The sequence below is a fragment of the Sphaerodactylus townsendi genome, linkage group LG05 (assembly GCF_021028975.2).
Source record: "Sphaerodactylus townsendi isolate TG3544 linkage group LG05, MPM_Stown_v2.3, whole genome shotgun sequence".
Lineage (NCBI taxonomy): Eukaryota > Metazoa > Chordata > Lepidosauria > Squamata > Sphaerodactylidae > Sphaerodactylus > Sphaerodactylus townsendi.
Genome location: NC_059429.1, coordinates 120,306,496 through 120,319,705, shown reverse-complemented (window position 1 = coordinate 120,319,705; position 13,210 = coordinate 120,306,496).

Here is a 13,210-nt window from a genome sequence, read left to right as displayed (position 1 = left end):
TTGCGCAGTAGCCAACCAGTTATGCTGGAGGGCCGACAAACAGCATGGAAGCCCAGACCTCCCCCAGATGTTGCCTCTTAACACTGATAATCAGAGGTTTACTTCTCCAGGAGGTGGAGGGAAATGGGAGGGAGGCAGCCACAGCGAGAAACGCGAGTCCAACACAGTCCATCCTGCAAAGATGCCCGGTCGGCGATTCCAACACAGCTGTCAGCAGCTGTTTCAAAGAAGCAGGAGGTAAATGAAATCTGTTTACTGCTGACATAGTTCAGGGATTTAGTCATCCCAGTAAAGTTATAGAGGCACAAGAAAGGGAGGGAGAAGAAAGGAACAGCTGGCTAAGAAGTTGATCCGTTTTCCAACTTAGGTGGATATAAGGCATATTTTTGGAGATGCTGCCAGAATTTTGATTTTTTCATCTTAGGGCATGTAGAGTATGATACTACTATAGAAGCAAAAGAACAGTCATGGTACATTTCTTGATAAAGGCATATTCTGCCTGTAGGAGGCACGGTTTGTATCAACAGCACCAGTGTAAATTTGCAGTGCCTTCCATTATTAAATTATTGTTGGAAGACAAAGGGCCCACCATTTCTTATGCTGTAGAGAAATTCTGTTTTATAGTCTCAAAGAAAAAGTGCTTTGTTGAATAAGGGTCATATTAATAGCTACATATATGATGACGTCTAAGGTTATGTAGCATAACAATTGGGGTGTTTTTCTTGTGTTGAACATTAGGATGATGTATGTATATTCCTTTTTATACTGTGTACAGCTATATTTGCATTTCTCTTTAAAATGCTGGTCAAAGGCCATAACAAATAAAACAAGCAAGCCGTGCATTCGACAGCAATGCTACTAATAATTAATGAAATTCTGGATTCTCCCCTTCCTATTTTTATAGTTAAACTAGCGGGCCCGGCCACGCGTTGCTGTGGCTGAGTCTGGTGAAGTGGAAAAGAAAGAAAAGGGGAAGCGAATGGTTCGAACATGTGACATTGCACGACGATTGCAAGGGAGGGGTGGGGCAAGGGGCCCCTCACTCCCCTCCCTCTCTCCCATTCCCTTGTATAGCAACTCGTCACGTCCCTCCTCGACGTTCCCCTTCCTTTGCTAGGGTGGGTGAGCCATGTGCAGGTGGTTGTCCCTGTCCCTTCCACTCCCTTCCCTTGCAGGCGAATTATCTAGCTCAAAACACGCTGGGAGGCATGAGCTACGTTGTGTTCAAATTTCAGAGCATTTGGTCCAGCAAACCCCTGAACCCTCCCTCACCTTCCCCCTCCTTTAGGGTGGGTGGGTCATGTCCAGATGGCCCGCCCCATCCCTTTCACTCCAGATGGCAGTGGTTTTCAAGGAAGGCATGGTTGTTTCCCTTGTATCAGAGGGTGTTGCTTTTGGTGACCAGCAGATGGCGCTGTTGCGGAACAGAACAGTGGTTCCAACTGTCACAGGTGTGGCATGTACACAATAATGGGCATAGTTGTGACATGTACACAACAGGAGGTGTGGAAATAGTATGGAAACCTGGCCGCACGCGAATGCAACATTGTGTGAAAATTTCAAAGCAATTGGTCCAGTAGTTTGGGAGATTACCTGTCAGCAGAAAAAAACACACTGATAGATTTTTATATATAGAGATATGCTAGAGCCAGCATGAACCCAGATACAAATCCCTACTGGTGCCATGAAAGCTGGCTGGGTGTGACCCTGGGCCAGTCAAACGCTCTCAGCCCTGACCCTGGCAAGTATTTGGATAGGAGACCTCCAAGGAACACCAGGGTTGTGATGCGGAGGCAGGCAATGGCAAACCACCTCTGATCGTCTTTTGCCTTGAAAACCCCACCAGGGGTCGCCATAAGTCAGACGTGACTTGACAGCAAAAAACAATGCCAGAGCCACATGGATTGGCTGTGATGCTCGTGTGCTTGCCACAGTTTGCACTATGGTTGGAGTGAAAGAAGGAAGTCATCAGCCTCTAGGGATAGATGTACACTGGGTTAAATTGGCTGCACTGTGTGTATGTTTGTGTGTATACAGGGGGAGGAGAACAGCTGATGCTTCGGCTTTTCTTTGAGCCATCTCCCTTTCAAGTTCTCCTCCTTTCAACCATTCCCCAAAGTCATTGTTCTGTTCCTGCGATTGGCTGCAGCAGCAGATCCACAGAAAGGTTTACACCTGCACACTGAACCAGTGACATGAGCATCTGCGATTTGTTTTCATTGTTCCAGAAAGGCAGAAGTAGGCTACATCAGTGGGAGACATTGAATACTGTCATGTCATGTATTATAACCTTCAAACCATGGACTGGATCCTATACTTCACACTTGCAAGGATCATGGATTTTCCTGGCTTTCCTTTCCCTCCAGTGGTTGCTTCCAACCCTAGAAAATTTGATCCTCAGGGACACAAGACCTGCAGTTATAGCCGTGCAGGTTGTTGGACTGGAATGAGAAGGCCAAAGTTGTTCCCTTGTTAACCAAACACACTGCCATGTTTGTTCTGTTTCTGTCCAAATGTTATATTTCCTTTGTTTACTACAAGAAGCACATTCTCTGTTTTCAAGTTGTTTTTTCCTACCGTTGAAATGACAAGAACTAAAATATACATGCCACGGTAGCACAGGGCGTGGTCTTCTGCTATTGGCTGCATTTGCAGTCATTTTATGATTTAAATTTTCATAAATATGCCAAATAGTACGATTTTATATCTTCTAAATTATGCCTTTTATGTTGCTAAAGTAATTAAATATGAGGTACTTAGTATTGCATATATCTCAATTTCCCTCAAGAAGATTTTGGAGCAGAGCCAGCATGGTTAAGAGTGGTGGATTTTACTCTGGAGAACCAGGTTTGATTCCCCTCCCCTCCACCTGAGTGGCAGACTCTGGAGAATCAGATTTCTTCCTTGGCTTCACCTGCCTCTCAAGCTAACTGTTGTGATCTATTTATTTGCAACACTTGTTAGCCACTCTTCCTCTGACAGAGTTCAAGGTGGCTTACAATATTAATGAAATACATTAAAATTTTTAAAAACATAAAACCAAAAATTTGGAATTGCCATTTAGAACTGCTTTAAATAAATGCAGTCTAAATAAAACAGTATTATGTTTACATTCAATAAAAACCACAATTCTATGGAACAACCAACCACATGGGTGAATCATGACCTATAGCAGTGGTGGCGAACCTTTGGCACTCCAGATGTTATGGACTACAATTCCCATCAGCCCTTGCCAGCATGACCAATTGGCCATGCTGGCAGGGGCTGATGGGAATTGTAGTCCATAACATCTGGAGTGCCAAAGGTTCGCCACCACGGACCTATAGCATCGCCTCAACATGGTGATATCACTTTGGGATTCATGTCAGAAGTGATGTTCCAATGTTGGTGTGATGTTCCTTTGTCTCTGCATTGTCTCCCACCAATTGCCAGTGCTCCAGAGATGGAGCGAGGGGAAGCTCTGCCCGGGGCATGCATGTGCCCTGCATCCCTGCTGCAGCGCCGCCTGCTCCTGGAACCACAACCTGGCCACGCCTTCACTGCAACTCTGCCCGGGGCGTCGCGCCCCACCCTGTCCCGTTGGTGCTACGCCACTGCAGTGCTCTGCTGGTAACTTTAAACTGGGTGTTGAGGTATCCCCCATGAGGAGGCTGTTCATGATTTCAAATCCACAGCTGAAGGAGTGTACGCAGTATGTTTGGTGTTATGCACTAGTTAGCAAGTCCGTACATGCTCAGATATTACTACAGTTCCAAAGCAGATGTGCAAAAACATGCAAAGTATTTGCAATCCAGATTAAAATGCTGGCTTAGTCCAAAATCAGCAGGGAAACTTAGCAAGGGTGGAAGTTGACTGAAAAAGCATACCAACCTCACGAAATCAGTGGACTCAAAGACTATGAAAAAGTTTCAGTGCTCGATAGCGTTCCCAGGTTCCCCACTAGCCACTGGCAGAAGATGGCTGTCAGATACAGATTGGATAACCTCTGGAAATTTGGAGACAGAGTCTGGAGAGGACAGGTACCTCAAAGGGTGATAATGCCATAGAGTCCACCCTCCAAAGCATCCATTTTCTCCAAGGGGGTTGATCTCTGTAATCTGAAGATGAGTTGTAATTCCAGGGGATCCCCAGATTCCATCTGGAGGCTGGCATCCCTAGTGTTTAATGGAAGGGGGGGAGGTGGGGGAACCTGGTTGATCTCTTTAATTATTTGAAAGGCTATCATTTAGAGGAGGGTGGGGAGCTGTTTCTGTTTTCCCCAGAGGACAGGACTCAAATAATGGATTTAAATTACAGGAAGATAGGCACAGGCTGGATTTTTGTTTTGTTTTTTTACAGGAAGAGTAGTTTGGCAGCAAAATCAGCTGCCTAGGGAGGTGGTGATCTCCCCCACTCTGGCAGTCTTTAAGCAGTGGCTGGATGAACATTTGGCAGGGATGCTCTAATCCAGTGGTTCTCAACCTTCCTAATGCCGCGACCCTTTAATACAGTTCCTCATGTTGTGGTGACCCCCAGCCCTGACATTTATCCATTATACAGATGGAGAACACTGATGCAGAGTCTTAGGCGACCCCTGTGAAAGGGTCATTCGACCCCCAAAAGGGATCATGACCCCCAGGTTGAGAACCACTGCTCTAGGCTGATTCTGCATTGAGCAGGGGGTTTGGACTAGATGGCCTCCATGGCCCCGTCCAACTCTATGACTTTATTATTCTGATTTGATGTAAATTGTTTTGTGTGCATGCTGGTTGCTCTTTTCCTGTTGTCCCAGAGGCAGTGTTTTGTGTAGATTCATGGGCTGCAGTGGTAAGCTGAGCGGTGCAATGTATTTAAAATTGGAAGCAATAAACTTTAAAGGAACCCTGGAAGAGAGTAGCTGTGTTTACGAGAATGACCCCTGGATGGGAGACAGCCCTCGCCAAAAAGATTAGCTATAAAAGGGGAGGGCGGGGTTTGCTGGTTTTAAAAAAGTGTCTAGTAAGGGTCCGTTACTCCAGTCAATAATAAGACTCAAGAAGGTTCAAGAGCTTTATTTAGAACTGTGTCAGCCCAACGGTCAGATAGCAGAAACTGGGGTTTGGCTCTCTGGCCCTTGGTATATACCTGAAGGTTACAGTTTGACTCAACACAGTATCCCCCCACCCTCGCATTCCCATAATATCAGCATGTGAAAGGACAGTGAGAAACAGACATTGTTTTTGGGACAGGCAGTTTACTCCCTCAGGAAGGCAGATAAGGAGAAACAATTAGGCACTATTGCTAGTTACTTGCGAGCAAAAGAAAGAGGCCCCATGGCCTTGGGCAATGATAATAGCTGGGCCATCTGCATCAGGGTTGTTTGTGAGATTGCAAATGCCTTAACAGTCCAGGTGCTCGGGAGCAACAGCCGCAGCAGAAGGCCATTGCTTTCACAACCTGCATGTGAGCTCCCAAAGGCACCTGGTGGGCCACTGCGAGTAGCAGAGAGCTGGACTAGATGGACTCTGGTCTGATCCAGCTGGCTTGTTCTTATGTTCTTATGTTGTGTACATGCGATCTGCCAGGCCAAGTGTACATGCAATCTGCGGAGGCCTGACACTATACTCATCTATAAGGTTGCAGTGATTTCTACCCACCCTTTCCCAAGACTTGGAAACCCGCTCTCCCCAAGGTGGCAATTGTGGAAAGGGCTTATGGTGACTCCATAGGATTTTCAAGGCAAGAGACAAACAGAGGTGGTTTACCGTTACCTGAATCTGTGTAGCAACCTTAGACTTCTTTGGTGGTCTCCCAACCAAGTACTGTCCACTGTGGCCCTTCTTTGCTTCCAAGATCTGATTAAATGAAGCTAGCCCGGGTCATCCAGGTTAGGGTGCTGGTACCACCACAAAATTGCTGCGCATACTTGTTACTTTATTGCTGCGCGAACTTGTTACGTGTATGTTTAAGAGGACCCTCTGTTTTTCTTGACTGCACTCCTGGGGGGGAAGCTAGTCTTTCTTTTCAAAGTAAATAGGGTAACTGGTTAGGGAGGGCATATTTTGGTAATTCCATCCTGTAGCATCCTTTAGCCAACGGTTAATCTATTTGACTCTGATGTGAACTTTGACCTGGGTAATGGAGGGAAACTCAACAATGCTGGTGGATTTATCCGTATGTTCTGTGCTACTGATGTGTCAAGTTCTTTGGATGACTTCACATAAACTATGTGAAAGTGGAAAGATGCCGAGTCTGGAATGAGTTACGGAGAGTTCAGAGCTCAGCTATGCTGCCTTTTGGTTCTCTTTAGCACTAAAACGATCCTCGCCCCTCAAGTATTTGAACAACTTATTTAACTTATTGTCGAACCAACTTATTTAACTGTTACCCCAATCCTAAACACAGTTACTTGCAAATAAGTTCCATTGAGTTCAGTGGGTTTTATTTATTCAAAGCAATTTTCAAGTACATTTATTGGATTAAATAAACACATTGCAACAATGAATGCATGAATTATTTGTAAATGCATATGCTTGCCCCCCCCTTAACCCCAGCCTATAAGGGCTGCCAAACTGATTAAAAATATAATAAAGAAGGAAATCAACCATGAAACAACAAACTAGTTTAACAAACACCCTTCAGCATAATAAGTATGTTTATGTATGAGTATCACACAGCAGTTAAGAGAATTATCTTCAATCTGGGAGAAGGTTGCTGGCTTGGATCTTGTCCCTCTATGAAATGAATCTGCTATGTTCAAAACAATATAAGATACACAAACACGCGTGGCACATCGGCGCTGGCTCAAGCAATTTATATTACCTATTAGTTACTTATAAAGTATGCCAAATTGTTGGCTAATAGATTTATCAAACTATTGTATCTCCATAACACATATATATCTCCACTTTATATCCAATTCATGCAACAATTTATTACAAGACAGCCTTCTCTCAAGTCCATAATCATGTATTTGTTAAACCAACAATGTCCATAATCTTGTAAATATTATTGCCAACTCTAATTTGGGAAATTTCTGGAAATGTGGAAGTGGGGCTATGGGGAGGAAGAGTTTGGATTTATACCCCACCTTTCTGTCCTCTTAAAGATACTCAAAGCGACTTACAAGCTCCTTTACCTTCCTCTCCTTGCAATAGACATGGCAATCAGCTGTCAGTTGGGAGGGGGGGGGTATCCAAGAAGATGAAGTGAGCAGGCTGGAAATGCAAACACCACCCCTTTCGAATTGTTATTCAATATATTATGCTGGGGGAAGGGAGATGGCTTTAGCCCCAGTGCTCCCAAAAGACTGTTGTAGTATATGGAGGCAGATCAAAGTCAAGTGGATCAGAAGGAGCTCTGGTTCTAGAGTTAAAGAATGTTGAGCTTTAGTGTCAGTTCCCTTTGCATTTTGGTCCAGGGGTCTTTTGGAGACAAGCAAATTATTCCAGCCCCCTGAGTTGAAGGATAAAGTTCTAAACCAGTAAAACGAATAAAGGTGCCAGTAGACTTGGATAAGGTTGGACTGATTTCGATCCATTCCCTATCTCAGAAAGGCCCCTAAAGAGGTGCAAGTTCTCTGTACAGACGAGTGTGTATGCGCGTAAAGTGCCACCACAACAAAATCCCTGGTTTTAAGGATTTCAACAAGATTGGAAGTACATTCTGATGACATTTGCTCTGGCTGGTTCCGCATGGGCCAAAAACAGTGGTGTGAAAATGGTTTAAAAGGGTTTAAAACGGTATAAAAGGGTTTATACCGTTTTCACACTGTTTTCACACTGCTGTTTTTGGCCCATGTGGAATCAGCCTCTGACTCACAATTTATTCCTTATGCCAGAATCAATGTGGTTAGCCATTAAGGTGCCACTGGACTTTTGCTTAATATAATTTCTATGATTTCTATCAAATAATATTTTTCCAGCAAATAAGAGAAAACAGTTTTTTAAAATATAATTATTATTTCAAAAACTGGTCTGCTGAAATATCCATTTTAAACTTAATTTTCCTCGAGAGAGAGAGAGAGAGAAAGAGAGGTATTTAAAAGAAAGTAAATGGGAAAGAAAAAGGAATATTGCAAGCAGCCGAAGTGTCCAGATTTTTTTTCCTGTTTAGCCTGCCCATTATTCAAGTTTCACATTACTAGTGAGAAGTCAACTGTAAAGTTTGCAAGGTAAAAACATGCACATACCATGCACAGAATGTGGAACTATAAATACTGTCAGGGCATCTAGGTTTAAGAAGCTGTAGTTAACTTTCTGTCAGCGCTGCCATTGGAAACTCTCATTTTCTGAGATTTATATCTTTATTTTGGGGGGTGGGTAGAGGATAGAGGTGGAAGAGAAACTGGATTCTTTTGGACTGCAGCCTATGAGTTTTAGCTATCAAGCATTTGTTTTTTGTAGTTTATGCTACACACAGTGTTGGATGGATTCAATTTGTCTGTTACGAATTGCACTGGGTCATGTAACTAGCAGTATTGACTTCCAAATATTTTAAGTGAATTATTATTGACATATTTTTTTGCTTAGCAGGAAACAAAAAAGCCCCGCAGTCACTGACCCTCACGCATCCTTCCCGAATTCCACCAACAGAACTCAGCGTTGGCAATAAAGGGGTCAGAAACGTGCACCAAAGGCACACCTGTGATGGTAGCCCTCTTGGCCCCGCACATCTCTGATTTAATTAGAGGCTGTCTTGAACAAATAGCGTGGATTCGGTCAGTGGGAATTAAGGAATGAGCATTTGTGGCCAAGAAGTGATAAAAACAACAGACTGTATCAGGTGGTACAGAATCTGAAGAGCACTCAGAGAACATGGCTGCAACGAAAGTGGATAATGCCGGAGGAAACACAAGCCAGAGAAAACAGAAAACAGTTTTTCAAGGCACTGGGAAAAACATGACTGTGGTGTAATGAGTTAAATTTGTTTGGTCGAAGCAAGGACGTGGAAAGGTTAAATGCCTTTCCCCAGTCCAGACTGAGGCCCCTACACAGATGCTATCTGGCTCTGAAAAATGCTGGAAAGCTCTGTGGGTGCTCACAAATCACTAGGTGGGCTCTGAGGGTCCAAACAAGGGTTGCCAACTCTAGATGGTGACTGAAAATCTTAAGAACATAAGAAAGAACCTGCTGGATCAGACCAGAGTCCATCTAGTCCAGCACTCTGCTACTCGCAGTGGCCCACCAGGTGCCTTTGGGAGCTCACATACAGGAGGTGAAAGCAATGGCCTGCTGCTGCTGCTCCCGAGCACCTGGTCTGCTAAGGCATTTGCAATCTTAGAATTACAACTGGTCTCCAGGTTATAATGATCAGTATCCTGGAGACAGTGGCTACTTTGGAAGGTGGGCTGTACATGGCATTATTCCCTGCTGAAACCCTCCCCTCCCAAACCTGCTGTTCCTAGGCTCCACCCCCCAAATTTCTAACTCTCTTGCCCATGGTCCTGGCCTTGACATAGATTCAGTAGAGTTGGACGGAACCATAAAGACCATCTAGTCCAACCCCCTACTCAATGCAGGATCAGCCTAAAGCATCTCAGAAAAGTGTTTGTCTAGTCGTTGCTTAAAGACTGCCAGCAAGGGGAAACTCACCACCTCCCTAGACAGCTGATTCTACTGTTGTATAACTCATACTGTATAATTTTTTCTCTTATATCCAGTAGAACCCCCCCCCCCATCATTTATGCCCGTTATTGTGAGTCCTATCCTCTGCTGACAGCATGAACAGCTCCCTGTCCTCTTCTAAGTACCCCTCCTCCTGGGTAAACAGAAAAATGTGAGGAGACCCCTCTGCAAGCCCACTGTGAAATGAAGAGCCCTTGAAGAGCCCCATGATATGGGTTCTATGCATAATGGGCCATGAAGTTCAATTTGTTCCAACATTTATCTTTTATGTAGTAAGGGCTGAACCTGTGAAATGGGAGGGATGAGACAAAAAAAAAAACCCCCTTAAGGCAGTGGTGGGATTCAGCAGGTTCGCACCACTTCGGCAGAAGTGGTTGTTAAATTGTGCTAGTATACAACCAGTTGTTAAATTATTTGAATCCAACCACCAGAACCAGTTGTTAAATTATTTGAATCCCACCACTGCCTTAAGGTTATGATTTTCTGGGTATGATAGCTCAGGACAGATCAGATTAATTAACTGCCATTAATTTGCACTATTAATGGAAGGAAAAGGCCCTTCCAATTGGTTGTGGCATTTTCCTGCTGCAGTCCATAGTTTTACTGAAGTTACAAAACAGACACTGACAAAACGTTCCCTACTTCCAGCCTGGTCCCAGTTATTTTCAAAAGAAGCGCTGTTGTGCAGATGGAGTTGCTGCTGGGGCTGTTTTCCATGCTGGCCATACCCTTCCTTATACTGGCATTGTGTATCCTGTTGCCAATTCTGCATGGGAGCAGTCAAACAGAAGCCGTTTCTGTGCCATAATGGAAAAATCAGAATCAGATCACAGATTAGAGGCAATACCTCGCCTATCACAGCCATCATGTAGGAACGCTTCATCAGAACAAATTACTTACCGCATGCAGGCACAACCCTCTTTTCCCATTTGGGAACCGGGATATGGACTTGTAGGAAAGTGCAGCCCCAAAACCCCCAGAGAGTTCCCTCAAGGTACGCACGCGCTGAATTTTGTCAAGGCAGATCCAAATATGGTCAGTCTCCCACACTAACTTTGTGATGTTTGTTCGCCTATGGATTCAAGAGCATTTTCCACCATCAGGGAGTTCCCCACCTCTATGGACACTGTGGCACGCTGGACTCATTGGTGTGGTTTCGGTACACTTGTAAACATGCTGCCTTTGGAAAATGTAGAGGTTTGACCATTTCACCCAAAAGTTGGGAGGATGAAACCTTCAGCTTTCTTCGGCAAACCACAAAACCACGGCGAGCAGCCTCTTGGGAAACTTGGAGGCAGAGAGGATGGAGCTGGCAAAAATGAGTGGCAATTCCTCTTTACACCACCAGACCACAGATTCAAATCTCACCGAGTTCAGCCAGTGACTGTAATAAATTTAGCTCTTCGAGTCAGTCAGTAGGAGTTTCAAAGGTATGTATGCAGAAGCACAGTCCAACAAATGCATGTAGACGGTTGTGAGCGGGTAAGCTCGCAGCAATCTAACATTGTGCTCGACAATTATCGGATAATGCGCAAGCCAGATCGAAATCTGTGCAAACATAACAACGCAAGTGTGGGGATGCACTCCTGAAAAAAATTCTCTCTCTCACTCTCTGACTGTCTACCTGACTACAGACACACCTTCTAGACTGGGCTTGTTTTGGAAACCATTGCTTGGAACGAGCTTGTTGCTTCATTGATCCAAGAAAAGAGATGGAAGGAACAGCATTGCTAGTACACGTTTGCTTGGAAAGTTTTTGCTTTAACTTTGGAAGATAAGAGCAGATGTTCAGGGAAAGCACATAGTACGGTTCCTTCCTGCTAACACTAAGCCATTTCAAATTATAGGTGGAAGAGCACATGCTCAAATTGCTTGTTTATCCCATATATATCCAAGAAGCCCAGGACAACACCTAGGGGCTTGGTTCAAATTGAGCATTTCTGCAAATGGAGAGATTCATGGCCCTTATGTTCAAAATGCCCTCTCCCCTTAATAGCATTTTTGGGAGGCAAGAAAAGCCCACTCCACCATTATGTCAGTGGAAACGCTTTATTGGATCCAAGTCGCAGGATTTGCCCCACACCAACTCTTATGGGGCTGTGGCCTAAAGTCTCCCTAAAAGTTTGTGTGTCATGAGTACAGACAATGCATTTGAATTACTCAAATTGTCCGCTTTGAGGCCGATTATGTGGCATAGTCTTGTGGTTCTAGTGATGAATTGGCACAGAACAGGACAATATTAGAGGCATTGTGGCCAGTGTACGATAGGTGCAGTATTCCAATGATCCTGGGAAGTTTCCATGTCCTAGATCAGGGGTAGGGAACCTGCGGCTCGAGAGCCGCATGCGGCTCTTCTGCCCTTGCACTGTGGCTCCACGAGCCCAGCCGCCTGCCCCATCCTTGCCCGCCCTGCAGGCAGCAGGGCGGGCGCACCAACTGCCCACGGTCAGCTGGGCCGCGCCGCGGGCTTCCCCTCTCACCCGCCCCGTTGGAGCGGGGCGGGTGCTTTCCCGGCGGCCGGCAAGGCCGAGCCGCCGGCTTCATCCTTGCCCACCCTGCAGGCAGCAGGGCAGGCACATCCATGTGCTTCTCAGAATGAGCGGAGTAAAAGGTGAAAAAACCCTATATATATATAGGGTTATCTTTATTTTAAATGTCAAAAATTATTTGCGGCTCCAAGTGTTTTCTTTTCCCATGGAAAACCGGTCCAAATGGCTCTTTGAGTGTTAAAGGTTCCCTACCCCTGTCCTAGATTGCCTGAAGACCTGTTGCCAAAAGTCTTTTTCTGAAAGTATCTGATCTCTTCCTGTGACTATCCAGGGTGGTGTAATGGTTAGAATAGGGGTCCCTAACATGGTTTCTGTGGGCACCATGCGCCTGTCGACATCTTTTATTGTGCCCACCAAGTGTTTTTAGGAAGTAGGTGGGACCAGGTAGGGCTTCCGCCCAGTAAGGCTTCTAACTGGCTATTGGAGATTTGATTGGCTGTGCAGATATTTTTTAAAATGCTGCTTTGGCAGAAGCTGCCACCATATCACAGGGATATATACTGTGTTGCTGAAGGTTATGTGGCAATCATTTTGTGCCTGGCCCTCTTGTGGCAGCCATTTTGTGCCTGCCTCTTGTGGCAGCCATTTTTGGCAGCCATTTTGTTGCTGTGCCCATTATGCTGTGTCAGAATTCCAAATGTGCCCACAGGTTCAAAAAGGTTGGGGACCTCTGGGTTAGGTTGTTGGACTAGATCTGGTAAACCCAGATTCAAAGCCCCACTTCGCTTAGAGACTTCTGGCCAGTCATTTTCTCAGCCTAACATACCTCACAGGTTTATTGTGAGGATAAAAATGCAAAGAGGACAAATGTTGCAAGCTACTTTGGGTCTTCTTCACTGAGGAGAAAATCAAAATATAAATCAATAAATACTCTTGGATATAGGCTAGGATCATGGAGTGGATCCACTGTAAATGCTACTAAATTGTTTTATTGCAGATACTTGCAGTATACTTCTCAACAAAGTTCTCAAAGTGCTTCATACTATTTCTATACAATTATAACTCAAAACATCAGCAGTTACAAAAGATTCTCTAGGTTTAAACTATCAAAATCTAATCATAACAGTCATGGCAAGT